This window comes from Gymnogyps californianus, chromosome 13 (genome assembly GCF_018139145.2).
Source record: "Gymnogyps californianus isolate 813 chromosome 13, ASM1813914v2, whole genome shotgun sequence".
NCBI classification, from domain to species: Eukaryota; Metazoa; Chordata; class Aves; order Accipitriformes; family Cathartidae; genus Gymnogyps; species Gymnogyps californianus.
Window position 1 is genome coordinate 9714046 of NC_059483.1, and position 15758 is coordinate 9729803.

The window sequence follows — 15758 nt, forward strand, 5'->3', positions numbered from 1 at the left end:
AAATGTTTTTCTGTGTTGGATGTAGAATACTTCTCATTACTTTCTGTGCAAAACCCACTTCCCGAAACCTTAAGTGATGAAACTATCCTTAAAGTAAAAGTAACATTATACTCTTACGCTGTTTGTAGACTCTTTCAGTCAAGAGAGAGGTACAACACGTAACGTAAAGAGAGGCTGCAGTTCTGCGGTCAGCAGCTGCAGCTGCTGAGGTAGTGAAGAGGAAAGTTCATAAAAGGATGTGGTGCTCTTATTGAAAATACAGAATCATTTGTGGATGCCTTGTGGGTGCAGTCACGGGAAATGCACAGGGTGTAAACTCAGCAGACATCTGGTGATGACAAGCTACCAGAGAGGAATTAATGACTGGCTTCACAGAAGGGGCTGTTTTGGTTAGATGCAGTATCATTGTTACTCTGCCAAAAACATGAATACTGTTCCCGGTTTTCAGAAAAAGAGAAATGACTAATAGTGAGTTAGAAGAAACAGCCAATTGGTCTTAAAGGAGTAGTTGTTGAGTTGACCAGTGGATAATACATTGTGGCTTGAAGAAAATAATTAGTGAGAGCAAACCTGCATCACAGTAATAAAGAAGCAGCCATGAAAGTGGAACTGTATTAATGCCTAAGACCCAGCCTCCTTAAAATAGTGGTAATCCAGCACAGTGTATTCTCTGGATTCCATCTAAATAAAACCAACAAAAGATAGCTTTAGGATTGAATACTAAAAAAAGAAAACAATGAAAACTTCTTATAAAAGTCCTATGATGCTTTGTTGCTTTTCTGATGGCTATACACTAAGGTCTCTTCCCACAGATATTTGAGGACTGTGAATAATGTCATTTCACATAGAAAGAAGAAATAGACACACACTTTAAATCTCAGAACCCAGCAGAAACAGACCATAAGAAGAATCACCTTGTTATACAAAGGATGACAAAACTGCAAGATTTTGATTTACTAATACCATCGTTACTTCTTCAGAACTACTGTGTTCTTACTTCTTGGATACACAACAAATACTAAGGCAAAAGGCAGAAGCAAGTTTGTTTGAAAATACATGCTATGTAACATCACAGCTCTAGGAATTGTAATTTAAGATAAAAATAGTTTCATAGTGGAAGCCACAGAATTCACTGAAAAATAAACTACAATTCCCATGCATCACAGAGCTAGATAGACTCTCATGTATCACTTTGCAGGTAAAACAGCTTTTATAATGACTTGACTTAATGAAACTGTGAGGTTGGCAAAGACAAGATATTAAGGGCTCATGCTCCTGCTAAGGATTAGAGGGAGCAAAAATTTTGTTTCTGCATAAGTATAAAGTAGCTCAGTATAAAGGAACAAAGTGAACTGTCCCATCAAACAAATAAGCAGTAGTGAGCTAAAAGAATGTTTTCCTGGGATCTCTACCCGGCTTTTCTTCAAGAGGAAATTTCATGCTCGGTTGAATGTTAGAAGCAGATTATCCAGAAACACACTTCACTTTTGCTTATGTATTGCATTTGTTTTTCTCTGTTAATAACAGAATATTAAATCTATTTTTTCGTAAGCAAAGGCTTCTGCTGTAGCAATAGCCCACCTCTTCATGTGCTTTTCACATATTTTAGCAGTTGCAAGTATTTATGTAACACATAATCTCTGGTTACAGACAGAGGTTGCAATGTTAGAAACGGAGAATTATGACTAGAGCTATTCAAAGAGATTAGGATTTGCAGTTTGTTTTCAACACTGTTGAATAACATTCAGGGTTTTTTTTCTTTTGTTGGTTTTAAAACTTTCTGACATATTTAAGCAGATTTTCTGATGTGCTGCTTTACTGAAGTCTCAATTCTTTTCAGCATATACTTCAGTACAGTGTTTGTTTTCACAGTATCTAAAGTGTGTGCCTGGGACAACAAAACAGTCTTAAATTTTTATCTTTGTTTGCAGACCTCAAAAGGGAATGTTTTTGAATACTATTTTAAAATAATGAGTAAACAAGGGACAACACACATAGAAGGATAAATGAGCATATTTTCATCAGGATGTGATGAGCACATCATCTCATAGACTACCCCTTGATTTGAATGGAGTTCCATCTGCAAATGGCAGTGAAATTGTCTATATAAGTCTGATGGTCTTTGCTTTTACTAGTGATATAGTCTCCCAACAAATAATGGCAGTAAAGCATGTCATGAAGGGAAAAGTGAGATCTTTACAGGGTAGGATGACCAGAAAAGTCAAATAACTTAAAGGCAGCAAGGTGATGCAGATTAGGCTGTTGAAGTGAAGAGACAGACTTCACTGTCTTCGTGTTCCTTAATAACAAATTGAGTCAATTTGGGGAAACAGTTGCTGCTATTTGCCTGCTGTACTATTATATATTAACTCAGTTCAGTGAGATCAATAAGACATGAGGAAAACTACCAAATCAGTGCAAGGTAATAAAATCAATGCACAACTGTAATGTCATTAAAAACACTAGGACTTCATGCTAGGACTTCAGGAAAGTACAAAGCAATCTTTAGAGAGTCAAAATTTACTACACAGAAATTAGCATTTGCAATGACCTGGTAATTTGAGGGAAAGGTCTGTCTGCCATCCAGGGTGTAACTGCAGAAGATAACCATTAAGAAACATACAAAAGTGACCCTGTGATGGCAAAATACTTCACTTGTACTAGTTATGGGAATTGTACACACTGTATTTGCTTTTGTAAACAAAATGAGTGCTCAGTATGTTTCTTAGGATCAATTGGATATAGGAAGAGCAGCCAGTACTCGATTATCAATTGGATAATCCTAGAAGACAGCTGTATGCACTGTAAAAGGGACATATCTGGGGTAGCTTTGCAGACAACTGACACAAGGGAGCTGTCACTGTGCACTGTCACAAAGGGCTGGCAAAATGTGTAACAGCAGGGGGAATTAATGCTGTCACTTCAGCATGGAGTGATTTTTGGGATTAGGCAGGGGACTTTGCTGTATGGAAGTACAGATACTGAGGCATTATCCACGGCAGTAGCATCAAAAGGCAATCTTGACTCTCCGGTGGCATTAAGTAATAACGACACTTGATACCACATTCATGGGTTGGTGACAACAATGTCTTCAATATGAGTGTACAGGATAAGCTATGATACTTGTAGTGTTGGTCATTATTTGTGGCAGTGTTCATTAATACAGCAATAAGAAGAATGCCTTGCATTAATTCTCCATGGTACTGGCTCCAGCAAATACATCAAACCTGTCTTCCATTTGTTATACTCATTTCCTTTAGAATATAAAATAAAGTTCAAGGTTTGGGCTTGAGCCCAGCTTATCTGATTGCCTGAAGCACTGGAATAACAGTAATGTTCAGCAACTTCATTCCTCTACAGTGAATATACATAAAAGTAGCTATGTAAGAGAGCTTTCTTAGATACCAGGCTGAAAATGAACTCCCTACAAACCAAAGGCCCACTAGAAACCTGGCTTTCTACTATAAGACTTTGTCTTCACTAAAAAAGCTCAGTCCAACTGAGCTAAAGCAAGCTACTAATCATGCTCTTTTCCCTTTAGGAAAAGTGTGGAGGGAGAAATACTTAACGGCAGAAGCTAATCACAGTGCTGGATGCACTGCTCTGGAAGGTGCCCGCTGCTGCAGAGGGCCTTGTATGGCTCCGATACTGAACTGAGGAGTACCAGCATCCATGTCTGTGCCAGGGAATTCAACAGGGACATTACCACTGCCTGCACTGAGGCAGGGAGAAATAAAGTCTCACTATCACTACACAGAAACTAAAAATTAAAGCCACATGAGAGGAAAGGAAAATTGATGGTAGTGTTGCAACTCTGTCTCCAGTGCGGGGCCAAAAGCAGATACCTGGACAACAGCCTAAGCATGGGACACACGCCGTGACACTACTTTCCCTACTTGTAACAGTGTGACCTACTTGTAATGCTGAGTCAAGGGGAGCATCCACACCATTTCTGAGACTTTTCCCTACCGGCTCCTTTCGGGCACAGCTGAACCCAGGCACAGCTTTTACAGCCCACAGCAGAGCCCCAGGTGTGCTCCTCAACTCACCAGCTGTAACTTGCCTCGTGAGGGCTGTAACCTGAGGCCAGCTGAGGGGCGGCCATCGCAGCTAAGCAGCCGCTCCCCTCACGACGGGGGAGCGACCCCTCTTCCCCCGCTAACGGCCGGGGGAGAGGGGCGGGGCCGGGCCGGGCGGGAACACCATTCCGCCACGCGCCCACCGCCTCCCTGAGCCACCCACCCTTACCCCCCCTTCGCGCGCTCCGCGCGCATGCACACGGACCGCCCCGGCGGCCATTACTTAAGTGGCGAACCCTCCTCCCGGGCCGCCCCTTGGCGGCTACAGGCCGGTGCCGGCGCGCTGCGGCACACCCCTTTTCGGCGGCGCAACGCATGCGTGTTAGGAGAGGGAGTGTAAGTTTCCATTTTGTGTTCTTTTCCCCCTCCCTCTCCGTCCCTGCAGCGCTGAGCTTTCCAGCGGGGAGGAGGCGGCGGCCGCTGAGGAGAGCGGGGAGGGAAGCTCTGTGCCGTTCCCCGCCGCCTCACTTGAGGGCCGGCCGGCCGCTGCCCCCGGGGCTGCCGCGCGCTCCCTGAGGTGGCTGCTGCCGGCGCCGCTTTCTGTTCCCTCAGCGCCCGCCAGGCTCGGGCAGCCGAGCCCGCCGCCCTGCGCCGGGGCTGAGGCCGATTCGCTGCCGTTTCTTCCCTCTCTTCCTCCCGGCTGGATATTGAAAAACTTTCACGGGAACATTTCGCACTAGTTTAAGTGTTTTATTTGCTGGGACCGCTTGGCCATCTCCCCTCGGTTGAGGCTTGCGTTGGGCGGCGTGCGCGGAAGTGGCACACTCGGTGTCTGTGCTGGCATTTGCCCGTCTCGTCCGTACTCGCTTGCCTTTGATCTCTCGGTGGTCAGCGGGAGAGGTGGGAGAACGCACTTTCTGCACACAAATGCAGTGGGTTAAAGCCAATCAATTAATCTTCACGCCCCAGCAAAACCAAAGCAGCCATTGCAACAACCTACCTATGTTAGGATCACAGAGACTCTAGCCAATCACTTGAATTTAAATTTATGTATAAGGTAGTAAAACTTAAAATCCTATTAGGTGCTTTACACGTTTTGTCCAAGTGATTGATCTGGTGCTTTTACACCAGTTCATAAAGGTTTTTAGCTGAACCTGGGTAGACTGGGTGACAACATGATACATGTAGCAAAGGTAGTTGTGTTTTTCTAAGGATAGCATGTGTCAAGGAACAGATTAATTTTGTAGATTCTTAATAAGTCACTTAGGAAATAAGTAAAATCAAGATGGAAAACTAAAAAAAGAAAAAAGTAGTCATCTTGTTCTTGGTTCTAGGCTAGAACTGAAAAAATGTGAGCTCATGGATGTTTAGGTGAAAGTTGTTTTTCAGACAAAAAGCAGTTTAGGCTTAAATTATTTTTCTGGAGTTTAATGTAATTAAAAATCTTAAATGATAACATTCTTAAAAAGAGGAAAATACAAAATTCAGTTCCAAGAATAATTGTACACAATATGTCATGTGTAAGCAGTTTTCTGAGTAATTAATTTTCAAATGTTGGATGTTGGTGATTCAAATAAGACATTCCAGAGCATGCGCTAAGATCTGGCTACTTAATTTTAAATTGAATCACTGAAATGTCTAATGGAAAAATGGCATTAAATACTTTGCCTTTTTCCTCAGGGCAAGATGTCTCTTGTCTCCAATAAATAGTAGGCCCCCTCATTTCATAACTTGCTTTCATATTTCCCTTCAAATGTATTTTAGATATTCTGAGTAGTTTTAAATCTTTGAATGACATCAGAGTACCATTCCTGTCTTTAAAAGTTACATTCTGTGTGCTGAAAAGAAATTCTGCACACACACACTGCTTTTTTTCCTGTGAGTGTTAGGCATAGAGTGCTGGTAAAAGCTGAATTTAGTTCACTTGTCAATTCTGCCACTATGAAACCTTTAGTTGTATTTCTTTCGGCTTGTTTATTTTTTTTTCGCTTTTAAGATGTTTGGGCAGAAATGTTGCTAGTTTCGTTCAATGTGAGCTGTTACGTTTCCAAGTATAGCACTTCTGATGCAAGTTCTAATTAAATCTCTTCAAAACATGCTCTTTATAATAATGCTAATTTAATTGGTATTATAGTCTTGAGAAAACTTAGAAGAATTAAGGCAGCAATATATGAAAACTGTGGAGCCTACTTGTTTTCATTTACTTATTTATTAAATTTAGTTGAGTCCATTTTTCAGATGTTTGTGTTCAGCTTCTTATAATTTTGTTACCTTTGTTATGGTTTATGTCTCAATCTCTGAGTGCAATGAGAAGAGTGTGTTAAACTAAGGCTGTAGTAGTAGTCTGACAGTCTTTGAGTTGAATGTTTGCAGTTTCCATTGATGTTACTAGTGACCAAGTTAGTATTTTTACATGTTGGGAAAATTGGAGGATATAGAGATGATATTGGAAACAATGGCTTGGGTCAACTCATATAACTTAATGTTGAGCACAGGATTATCCACTTGTCTTGCATATCACAACTGTGTATGTGCTTTATAGGATTTGCCTTTTTATAGTTACGATGTGTAATCCTCTCATAATCATTTTGTCGTCTGTCACACGAATCCTTTTGTGAATTTGCAGTAAATAGAATTATTCAGTTTTGTACATGTCAAAATCATTCTTTCTTCTCCAGTGTCTGCAGCTTTTTTAATGTCAGTTACGTTTATTTATATAATTTTATGTATTTATAATTTTGTCTATGTCTGCAAAAGTTAAAAATATTGCCACTTTTCAACCTTGTCAATGGATTTGTGTATAGAATGTCAGTGTGCATATAAACAGCTTCAGACAAATTGGTAATATTTACTGCAGAGGCCCAAATGTTGATCTATTAAATCTGCAAGAAAACTGTTGTTGACTTCTATAGCTTAAATTCTAACACTGGAATGATTCTGAAATGCAAGTTGATTGTTTCCCAATAATTTGGTGCTATGTAGGCAATGTTTTATTTTGTGCATTAAGATAATTGTTTTTAAGTGGAACTTAGGTATCATCCGTATTTTCTCCTTTTTTTTTAATAATAGCTTAAATGTCTTGTTTGCCTTACTATAGATTCTTTGCACTTACATTTAAATTATCCTTACAGGGCTACACGTTTTTGTTGCTTTGTTATTTCCATAACCTCTAGGGGAAGATGGATGCTTTAAAGAAGGTCTTAATAAATTATGTTCATTCTTCTTGTCTTTTTCTACTACACCAGTAATTTATCAAATAAAACTGTCAGATATGTTTGGCACAATGTGTTCTTTGTGCATCCTTCTAGTTTATAACTCATATTTTCTGAGTGCAATGTTAAATGTGTATGTAATTGGAATTTTTTTTTTTTAAAAAAGGCCTAACCAAATCTGAATTTGGTTTATTTGGTGATAAAATGCCTACTGGGTTCCTTTGGGTGGTTGAGTCTACAGCAGGGAAATACGATTGTCTGTAAAGCTACGGGGTAATTCTGAATATCCATTGTAAATACTCAATGTCAGAATATGAAACCTTTCACTTCTGAGTGTTTGTAAGTTTGTTTTTTTTATAGTGAAGTAGTAATCTCTTTACATAATAATGTGCACACAAAGTAAGGATAAAATTGGGTTATATGAGAAGCAGCTTCATAATGTTCAGCATTTAGAAAGCTTTACTAGTAAAAATGAAACTTGCGTTAGTTGAACTTGATTCCCATGCTTTTTTTGGTTGTATCTGTAATCTGGATCTAGTCCTGTTTATGACTAACCCATCACTTTCTATGTTGATGCAGTCTTGGTGAGTATGCAATTAAAATTTGCTTGTTCTTTCAAAAGCCAGTAAGTGACTCAGCTGCTGAAAGATCTTCTGCAGCAATCCTTAGTTAAGACTAATTCCCCCTCCTCTCCCTTAAATTTCAAGACAGTATGTTAATTGTATTCCTACAAGGAACAGATTGAAGAGTTGTTGTTAAAAAGAGCACTCCTCAACAAGTGCTTAGATTGTGAGAAGGAATCCCGTACTATAAAAGGACCCTAAATGGAGGTTCAACAGAATGTAATCCCTCAGGGAGACGTATCAGAGTGGGAGGGCTGAGGTTACCTTCAGAGAGGGGCAGGTATATAGATAGGTTCCTGCAGATGGTTGTGGTAACAGAGTGAAGGGAAGACTGGTTTTGAGTGTGTTGGACTTTGTTATTTTGAAAAATACCACCCCACCCCCAAAAGTTGAAATCATTAACCTAAGAAATCCTATAGCTAGACAGCACAATGTATTGAAGGTCTATTTTCTATTTTACTTGTTTTCCCTGTCTTCAGGTTAAGTACACGAGATAAACATTGCAAACTTCATGAATATTTTCATGGATATTCAGTTTTACTTATGTTGATCTTTTGCTATTATTGTGATATTCCACCAGAAGTGGATATCATGTTGCTGAATTTCAAGGATTGGGACAGTAATCATGATTCGTTAGCTACATTTCAATAGAATTATTATCTATACTCAGCCAGAGAATTTGCTTTGATCGGCAAATGGAACATTAAGGAATCATCCTTAATTCTTGGTCTGGTTAAACTTTAGCTTGAGGTGGTGTTAAAGAGGAACTTGATCAGCTTAGCTTATATTCAAATATAGGAAAACTAGCATTCTGGAGGCACATCTTGCAGTAATCAGATTATTACAATTGTGGACAGTATGTTACTGACATTTCTAACAAATGCTTTGTTGACTAGACTCCTTTTTACTGCACTAAATAGAAATTTCTTTTTCCTTCTGCCTTATTTCTTATAGAGTGGTGTCACAGACCAAGTAGAGTTCAAAAAAAGCAAGTTTTCATAATGACTAGACAAAACAGTTAACACTATTTTTGAACTTAATTTTCCTTTGTTAAAGTCAGCTGCTGATACTGGACCTTTCTGCTCCTACTTGCTTTTCCAGATCTTACAAGATTGCTTCAGCTTGCTTCTGCCAGTTGTTCTGTTTAAGTTACCAGGTTTCAGCTTCCTTGGAGCAGAAGACAGGCAAGATAGTGTTCTGATGTACATTTCCAGTGAAATGTTCTCCTTGTAAATATTTGTAATGAAGACCAAGGAGTACAGAATGTGTATTTTAAAATACTTAAGGTAAATTAGAGCACTGACTCCTGTAAAAAAAAAGGAAGAGCTTGGGAGTATGAGTAGCTGTATAAATAGTGGTGTATGTCTGTTGGCCCTGGTGCCACTCTTCTGGCAGGAATCCCTAGATTACAGTTTATTCTTGCTTTATAAGTACACAGCACAGAAATGGTTATTGTGTTGTAAAGATTCAGAATACTGATTTGTCTTCATGTAAGTGAATGCTTTTGAACAGTAATGCGTTTGGTAGTATTGTCTTCTCCAGAAGAGCCACAGTTCCCTTGGGTCTTAGAAAAACTGCATGGAAAAGCACAGTCCTGTCACATTAAAAAAAAAAAAGACAGAAGGAAACATGTAGGAATCACTTAAAATAATTATCAACATGCAACTCCGTAGCAAAGTTAAACATTGGTATTTGCTGAAAATCAAATAGATGATCATGCTCAGAAGCCCCTGATAATTTTTGCTTTCTGTTTCTTCTTAGAAGGAACTTGGAAAGGTCAGGCATATTTTAATGGCCAACAGTGAATAGATGGGCAAAATCTAGACTTCAGGCAGATCATGCCTAGCAATGTGATGATTTAATGAATTCAAGATAGGTCATTGATAGCTAATATCTGGTTTTCCTATGTTAAAAACCAGGTATGCTGTATACTGTATTTGCTTTGGGGATAAAGGGTTATATTCCTTTGTGCCATGAGAAACAAGAGTATCCTTGGATGGTAGAGAGGTTTGGGTAATGCCAAATCTGATTCTTCAAAACCAAACCCTCATTCTCAAACATTTAAAATTACAGTAGAAATTTTGAAAATGGTATAGTGCTTCTAAAGGCCTACTCTTTTTAGAAGTGGTGTAGTTATTCTAGTAGTAAACTTAAAAAATGATAAATAGGCCTTGGTAAAAGAGCTATTTTTAACCTTGTGGGCAACATTGAAGAAAATGTTCTAATTGTGAGATGTAAATATACCTTTTGATTTTAATCAGAATGTGTGCTTTTCCTCTCATCAATTTTCACTACAATGCTGAATATTCCCAGTATAGCTCATCAGATTTGCAATGTAATGCAACTAACTCAGCAACTACATTTATCAGCTTCACGTTTCTAGATACTCCAAAGTACAGATTTTCTGTATTGGCACTGCGGTGCTGCCTGTTGCTTTAGCAAAATAATGTTGTGGCTTAGTGCATGAATAGTCAAAAACATTTTTTAATGTATATATTTATATTAGTTCTTCTGAACATAAATGTGTTTTAGCATTAGCATTTGCACAGATTTAGCAAGGTCTTAAGTTGCTAAAAATCTGATGTGTCTGGTAGGTATTGGCCTTGGAAGGTATTCTGTTGTTTGGAAGTCATTGCACACTGACTTGTTGGAATAGTTTACATATGTAATTTCATTTTTTTTCAAAATTTTCTGAAATGTTAAAGAATAAGGCTTTAAATTGGCATAGTGCTGACATTTGGCACTAAGTATGCATATTATTTGTCCCGTTCAATGGTATTATGCAAATACTGAAAACTAAGTACCTTCTAAACTGTTTTGTTGGATTTGTGTACAAGTCTTAACTGAGAACTAAGAGATAATGAAGGCATGTTAGAAAGTGCTAGGTAACATATAAGACTCAAATTTGCATTTAGCTTGTATTAAGACTGGGAATCAGTGTTCTGTTAATAAACACAATATAATGATTCCCTGAACTGATAGGAAATAAAGTATTTCATAGTGGTTTTGGATTTGGAAATAGCTTTTAAATAGCATTCATGCGTTATTATTTTTCTAAATGGTCACTAAAAGGAAGTGGTGCTGGATTTTATGTTGTTTTCTGTTGTCAGTATTTTGTTCTTTTTGATGCTGTACCTGATTCTTACTGCCTTCTTGATATTCCACTTTCAAAAAAAAGTCATTAATTTTATATACTTTACCCATGATCTTTGGCATCTCAATGAATCAAAAACAGTAGCTTCATTACATGCTTATTTAATATACAGTAGCAGAGCAACCAAGCTGACAGTCTTTAGATCCCTATGTGAAAGGACTTTGAAATTACACTTGCAGAGAAATGTATGTCTCCTTTTTATTTCTTGTGCTGGGACATCTCCTAATCATTTCAGGCTTTCAGTCTCTCTTTAGTGCATGTTGTGTTATTAAATATTTAAGAATTATATGGTTGTGATGAATACTATTTCAGAATAGCAGAGTTTTATTCATTGTGGAGAAGTTTTCAGGTCAAATTTGTCTTTAAAACATTCAATTTTAGAAGGAGATGGGGGAAGGACAGAAGGGAGCTTGCCTAAATCTAAGGTTTATAAATCTCTTAAGTCATTTTTTTGATTAGGCAGATGTTTTGCTGAGGAAGATGTGTAGTCTTGTTTAAAATATGATTAGATTCACCTATTTATGGAAAAAACAAAATACAGACAAGTACATCTTGAATGAAGAGCTAATAGTCTACACAATATTTCAATAGAAAATTTTACGACCCTGGACTTCAGCCTCTGTTGCTATGCAAGCTTTCATAGAAGTTGTATTTAAATTATCATGAAACTACAGTGATGGTATTGTTTTGTGAAATGTTGATTGTCAAACTATTGTGCCTGTTTGCATGTTGCTGCATGCAGATTATCAACGAATATTTTTGGTTCAGTTATCATTACAGACTTGTGTAAGAGTAGTCATTTGCCTATTAAAAACTCCGACTGATTATTTATATAATAGGTATTAATAAATATTTATATAATAAATTATTATAAACTTATTGTAAGTTGTCATACTAAGTACTGAATTGGAAAAGGAAGAGTATTCTTGGCAGTTGGACTGTAGCAATTAAACTGCTCAGTGTAGGATGGTAAGTAGTTACTGGTCTGTAACTTTGTAACAAAAATCAGGATTAGTTTTTGCAGTTCTTGTATAAGAGGTTACTAGGTGCAGGATTTAAAACAGGAAGGATTCAGTGGTGGTTGCATGTTTATGCAACACAGTGCAGAGAATCTTACTGTGTCTTTTATTTTGAACTCAGGGAACAATTCGAGGTACTCTAATGTTAGACAAAGTAGTGCATTTTAGATATTTTTATGGGAGTAGTCAAATGAAAAGAGCTTTCCTAGGAAAACAAGTATTTTTAAAGGATTTGTGTGCCTAAAGATGTAGACAAGTGCTTTAAAATTTGAAAAGAAAATACCAAAGTAGAAAGAGGTTTTATTCTGTGTTTGGCAGCTGTTTTTTCCTGTATTTTTCTAGTGTAATGTTAGTTTTTGTGGTACACTTATGTATGTGAATATTCTTTGTCTGTACATTGCAAAAAATATGAATATGAAGGCAGCATTAGAAAAGACAAAATCACCCTACATTATTCCTTGAATGTTTTCTGTTTATTATAGGACCCACATCTTAACTAGTTCTCAGTTTTGTGTGTTGAGACTTGTGGTGCAACTACCAATAGTATTTTCCAGTGTTGTAAGAAACCACCTGTTGTAGAGCTGTTAATACAAATATTTTTGTACGATACTACCTTATGAAAACATATGATGGAAACTTAGATACATTGGGGCTGATGGTGATGAGATGATACTATATCCTTTTCCTCTAGACATCAGAGGTTGAAATCACATTTTAATCATTCAGATGATAAGAATATGTTGCCAAGACTGCTGTTGCCAGACCAAATATGTTGTGGCTGTGGTACTAGCATCCAGAAGGATGTAGCCATACAGGCAATCGAAGTGACTGTCAGTTTCAAAGCTGTGGTAGCATGGATTGAGTCAATGCAGAAACCACTGCAGAAATGTTCAAAGTCAAGGGTGGGAAAGATAGCTTGATAATGGGTGTGAATTACATCTGTACTTGTAAGACTAACTTTTTGCTATGCAAGAAATACTGAGCTAGTGCTTGAGTCTGGATACAGGGGTTTGTCTAGGGATACAGGGGTCTGTCTAGAGATACTTGTGTAATCATTTAAGTGAGAAATGATTAAACAAACCAGTTTCTAAATTGCCTGCTAACTAACAGCATAAGTACTACTGCTTTTTTAGGACAGAGTCAGTCTTACGAGATTGAACCACTACGAAAAGTAGGACTTATTAACAGAAGCTTTCATTCCTTGTTTTTATTTATTTTATTTTTAATAGCATAACCAGCTCAAGGAATTCCAGATCAAGCAACTCCATCTCAGCTGCTAGTTTCCTTTCCCATGTGTAACACATTTGTTATCCTGGTATAGCTCTTTCTTGGGTTGTGTGGTGAGTCGGACCAGTGGAGATGTCTGAGCAAATTGACTATACAAAACCAGGTTGTTTTCAACCTTGACAAACTCAAAAAGTTCATTGTTCCAATTCATTGTACAGCTTACAGACTGTTGCTCACAAGAGCTTATGCAAGATCTGGAGAGAGAAGTGGGAGTTGCTTTAGGTGGAAGAATTGCTAGCCTTACCACCCAGAAAATTGTGCTTGGAAACATGGGGTAACTGAGAGTGCCTCATCCTCTGAACTGGATTTATGCTGCAGTAGTAAAGACAAAGTGCTGCTTTATTTGTGCATTGTACCAACTGAGGTGAAAAGGAACAATTTCTAAACAGCCTTTTTGCGCTAGCCATATCAGTGCAAATGCTTCCATAAATTCAGCAGGTTCATTTAAACCAGTTTGATTGTGATCCAAAGTGGTCTAGATAATCATTCATCTATTATTGGATTTCTGTGTTGAAAGGTGGCTGCTGCTTCGTAGCTCTTAATGACAGTGGGATGCTTACAGTCAATTTTAGAGATAAGCTGAATGCTGTCATTTCTTTGCAGATACTATTTCCAGACTTCCAGCCATACAGGCACTGCATCAAAACTGGATTAATTCAATATTAGCATCAAACTGGGATGTGGCCATGTTGTAATGGATCAGCAGCTGAGTTGCATTACTGTGTACAGAAGTATTGGCATAAAAATGTACGTTAAAAAATTATGTATTGGCATAAAAATATTGTACAGAATTTCAGCATAAAAATACATTTGTCGTGGTTTAACCCCAGCTGGCAACTAAGCACCATGCAGCCGCTCGCTCACTTCCCCCACAGTGGGATGGGGGAGAGAATCAGAAAAAAAACCTCATGGGTTGAGATAAAGACAGTTTAATAGGACAGAAAGGAAGGAAAATAATGATGATAATAATAATAGTAGGACAATAATAATACTAAAAGAATTAGAATATACAAACCAAGTGATGCACAATGCACTCGCCGACAGATGCCCAGTTAGTTCCCGACCAGTGATCCACCCCTTCTGGCCAGCTCCCCCCGGTTTATATACTGGGCATGATGTCATATGGTATGGAATATCCCTTTGGCCAGTTTGGGTCAGCTGTCCTGGCTGTGCTCCCTCCCAACTTCTTGTGCCCTTCCAGCCTTCTTACTGGCTGTGCACAAGAAGCTGAAAAATCCTTGACTTAGTATAAACACTACTTAGCAACAACTAAAAACATCAGTGTGTTATCAACATTATTCTCGTACTAAATCCAAAACATAACACTCTACCAGCTACTAAGAAGAAAACTAACTCTATCCTAGCTGAAACCAGGACAACATTTTATTAGTGTGTATTACGGACAGGTCATACAAGTTCTGCATTGTAGATTTACCTAGTCAAATAGAGCATGGATGGGTCATTGGCCTACACTGTTAGTGGATCAACAGAGTTTTTCTTGGATATGCTTTCTGAATAATTCTTCTCTATATACCTTTAGCAGCCAGCACAGTGTATGTATATTGAATTAAAAGTTTTAAAAAAATTTGAAATAAACACTACCTTAAAGCCTATTACTTGCAATACGTGTGGCTATAAATATTTGGTGTTCCTAGGAGAAACTTCTTACTTTAAACTTTGCCTGACAGTTTAGGAGAACTTATTATGAAGTTAAATTAGACTGAATGCCTACAGTGAAGTATTGTCTCCCCCTGCCCCAGTTAAGACAGGTGTTGCTGCTTAACAGATGTTGCTGTTAGTGTTGTTTCCTATTGAAAACAATGAACCATGTAATTGTCCATTTTGATTTTTAAGGATGTTAGGAAAAAAATCTTGAAAGCTGTAGTTGAAAAAAGAAAATAAATTTTAACTGATAATCAGATCAAGGCTGGGGTTTCTTCAGTCTGAATTTTTCTAAATTTGTTTAAAAAAAAAGAAAGTCTTGAAGAAAAAAGAGCAGGTTTTGACTGAATGAGCTTTTCCTGAAAGTGCAGTTCAACAGAGCATTGCATCTCTCTACATCTTTTTATAGAAACATTCTTTTTCCTTTAATGATGTGAGTGATTGAACTAATATTTTTTGCTACTAGACTCTGATGAGCATTCAATAGATTGGAGCTTTCCTAAGTGGAAACTGTAGTAATTAGTGGTACATGTAGGCTTCCTTCTCCTACCCCAAACAAAACAAAACTGGAATTTACCTTACAGCAGAGTGATAACTTCCATTTCCTGTTAATGAATTGTAATACAATGACATAGTCATAAGTTATTTCAATACTTATTTACAATTTTTTGAGCTCACTTTAAATTACTTTCAGTGTCTGGAAATTGGGCCTTACTCAAGTTTTAATTTATCTAATGTTCATTTCCAAGTGCTAGGTCCTGTATGACTCTGCAAGGTCAGAA

General features: G+C 37.7%; 1 protein-coding gene across 1 annotated transcript in view; it reads left to right on the forward strand.

Moving 5' to 3' along the window:
- Positions 1-4382: 4382 nt before the first annotated feature.
- Positions 4383-15758, forward strand: part of FHIT (fragile histidine triad diadenosine triphosphatase) — a 628211-nt gene continuing 616835 nt past the window's right edge. Inside the window, exon 1 of the mRNA XM_050904654.1 lies at positions 4383-4415. The gene's annotated coding sequence lies outside the window, so the exon portion shown is untranslated. The remainder of the gene's footprint in view (positions 4416-15758) is intronic.